We start from the raw sequence: 3646 nt of genomic DNA, 5'->3' as shown, positions 1-3646 counted from the left end.
TCTCTCTCTCTCTATCTCTGTATCTCTCTCTTTCCACATTTTCTTCAAAATGGAGTCTAACTCTGTCACCCAGGCTGGAGTGTAGTGGTGTGATCTCAGCTTACCGAAACCTCCACCTCCCAGTTTCAAGCGATTCTCCTGCCTCAACCTCCCGAGTAGCTGGGATTACAGGCAGTTGATACTATGCCTGGGTAAATTTTTTTTTAATTTTTAGTAGAGACAGGGTTTCACCATGTTGGCCAGGCTGGTTTCCACCTCCTAAACTCAAGTGATCTCCCCACCTTTGCCTCCCAAAATGCTGGGATTACAGGCATGGGTGGAAGAAATTTCTAAGCAGCAAAGCATTCACGAGGTGAATTGTGTTCTGTTAAAGGCATTCAGTTTTATAAGGGAAGCAGAGTATAAAAGCTCAGAAAATATGCAGCCTGACAATGTGAAAGAAAAGAAAATTTTTCCCTTTCTGAGGAGAAATTCAAGCCAGCTGCAGAAATTTGCATAAGTAACAAGGAATTGAATGTCAATTCCCGAGAAAATGGAGAAAATGTTTCCAGAGCCTGTCAAAGGTCTTCATGGCAGTCCCTCCCATCACAGGCTCAGAGACCTAGGAGGAAAAAGTTGGCATCTCACTCTGTTGCCCAGACTGGAGTGCAATAGTGCATTCATGGCTCACTGCAGCCTCCATCTCACAGGCTCAGGTAATCCTTTCGTGTCAGCCTCCAGAGTAGCTGGGACCACAGGTGCTCACCACTATGCCCTGCTAATTTTTTATTTGTAGATACAGGGTTTCACTATGTTTCCCAGATTGGTCTCAAACTTCTGGGCCCAAGCAATCCTCCTGCCTTTGACTCCAAAAGTGCTGGGATTCCCAGTATGGGCCACCACACTTGTATATTTATTATGACCTTAATATGTGCCAGGAATAGTTATAAAACCTTTATGTGTAGCAATTCATTTATTCCTCAGAACTGTTAAACAGGAAGGTACTAGTCATATCCCCACTCCAAAGATGAAAACCTGAACTACAGGGAGATGAAGTCTTGCTAACATCACCCAGCTAAATAATAAGTAACCAGGATGCTAGCTCGGGGAGCTGGCTACAAGAACCTGCATGTTTCACCCCCAAGCTCTCTCCACTGACTCGATGAGCTCTACAGTCATGCAGAGAATTAACAAATGTTTCTGGAGCAAGAGATGGGGCAAGTAATGTCCCCATAATAGTCTTCGATGATAGAGACAACACATCTTTTTCTTTTTGACTCTCCTTCCCTGACCTCAGTGTCTTAAGTAACACTGTGTTTAAAATTCATTGGAAGTTCCTGAAAAAGAGATCGCCTTTATGTGTTACACAATCTGTTGTCTTAAATATAACTAGAATGCATGCCTAGTTTCTCCCTCGTGTCACACAGGATTCCCATAAGGGTCAACCCAGCTGTCTTTCTGCCTCCAATCTTACTCCCTTGAATTCACCCTCTACTCTCCATTTGAGTTCTGGCAGGAGATAAGTTTTTACCATTGCAGGAGATAAGTCACACTCAAAAGGTAAATTAAAGAAAGTTGAATAACAGGTACTAGGAAATAACAGTTTTCCCAGAACAGACTCAAGTAGGCGATTGCTCCTAGAAAAGCCACACACAACTTTTCCAAGTCACTTCACAGTGACCCTAGTAAGCCAAATGCAACATTCTGCAGTTAATCCAGAGCATGAAGCTGTGATGAAACATACTACAACCTCCATTACCAAATGTTACATTTTGATGTCCTCTGGCTCAGGAGATGCCCTGTGAAATAAGTAGTTCACTATTACACTGTGTCAGAGCACACAGTGGAAAGATCAAACTTTCTAGACAGACCTACACAGGCAAGAGGCTTCAGCCCCTTGAGCCTCAGTTTGCTCATCTGTCAAATGGAGATAATGTATTGCAGGACGATGGTGAGGAATGAAAGAGTGCATGCTTGTAAAGTTCCTAGCACAGTAAATAAGAAAATAGAAAACCCGAAAGGGGAGGAGAAAAGAGTATAGTTACCAGAGGCTGGCAAGATCTATGGTTGAGAGAGAGAGATGACCATTGCAGTAAAAGTGTGGTCATATCAGGAAGAAACAGCCACAACCAAGACCAGCACCTGCAAAGAGGAACGGGCTGGAATGAGTTAAATACCCAACCTCTCTCACCCATCCTCTTCTACTGTCTTCCAGATACCAGAGGGCCAGCTGCCCACATGACAGAGTCAGCAGAACGCTAGACTGGATCTGGAAAGGTAAAAGGGGACTAACCAGCACAAATGATCCTTTCTCAACTTTTTTTCTGTTTGGCTTTTTACAATCAATGCTGTAATGAATGCCATGTGTATATCTTTGCAAAGTGGGCTTTTAATTCTGTAGGATAGATTGCTGGTTGTGAGACTGTCAACTCAAAGGGTTATAAAAGTTCTAAATGTTTGCTGATGCCACCAAAGAACTTACACAAAAGCCTTTGGCAATTTTACCCACACTGTATATATACTTTCATAACCAGTAGGTGTTTTCTAATGTCTTAAAACATGTTGATCAGAGCGGCAGAAATTGTTACTTAGTGTCTTATATTCCATTTCCTAGATGACTAGTGAGATTGAGCATGATTTCTTAAGTATATAATGAGATCACTTCTGCAAATTTCCTGTTTCTGTTAGGGATGTTTATGACCTGTATTGGCATTCTTTACTTTACTTGCCTTTCTTCTTTCTTTAGGTATCTTTGGTTATATACAAGTTCAGGGTGCTTTCATTTTGTTTTGTATAGAGTCAAATTTCCAAAACAAAAATCTGACCTTTGGCTTAAAACCCTCGAATGTCTGCCCCTTGCCTTCAGAATATGATCCTAATCCCTTTCCTGAATTAAAAGGTTCTTTCAAAACGTAGTTACTGGCAAGCTCCTCAGCATTGTCTCTGGTCATCCTCTCCTCCTTCCCACCTACATCTCAGGTACAGGTACAGGTGTAAACCTGTCATGCTATTGCTTCATCTTCAATGCATTTGCACTTACTGTTTTCCTGAGATGACTGTCCTCACTTCCTCTTTGCCAGCTAATTACGATAAGGATAGTAGATACCACATCAACATTGTTTTGTCTGTAATATTGTACTTGTCCCAGCCTCCACTATCTTTCCAGACTGAGCCACAGAAGGTGTCAGGCATGGCAGACTGGATTAAAGGCAAACCACAAAAAATATGCTTGAGGCAGGAAATACCGCAATGAATAAGCTTCAGTGTCTGTGTCCTAGAGGTACACATCCTGCTGGCTGAGTTACATCACCCACGTTAGACAGAACAAGCTTCAGCAATATATTAACAATGCTCACTTTAGTTTTTCCTACCAATTGTTTTCCCACAAAAGACTCAACGAAGTGATTGCTCCTAGAAAAGCCACATACAATTTGTCCAAGTCCCTTCACAGTGACCCTAGTGGGCCAGATGCAACATTCTGTGGTTACCCCAGAGCACAAAGCTGCAGTGAAACATAGTACAACCTCCACTACCAAATGTTACATTTTGATGTCCTCGGCCCAGGAGATCCCCTGTGAAGTAATACATGAAGCTTCACTGCATAGCAAGTGACTGCTCTAATGCATCACTCTTAGCAAACCCATTTCTCCTTGGCTTGATATGTAAA

This window comes from Sapajus apella, unplaced genomic scaffold (genome assembly GCF_009761245.1).
Source record: "Sapajus apella isolate SASKATOON/1434 unplaced genomic scaffold, GSC_monkey_1.0 scaffold76, whole genome shotgun sequence".
Taxonomy (NCBI): Eukaryota; Metazoa; Chordata; class Mammalia; order Primates; family Cebidae; genus Sapajus; species Sapajus apella.
The sequence above is the reverse complement of the archived record's forward strand: the minus strand, read 5'-3'. Positions refer to the sequence as shown.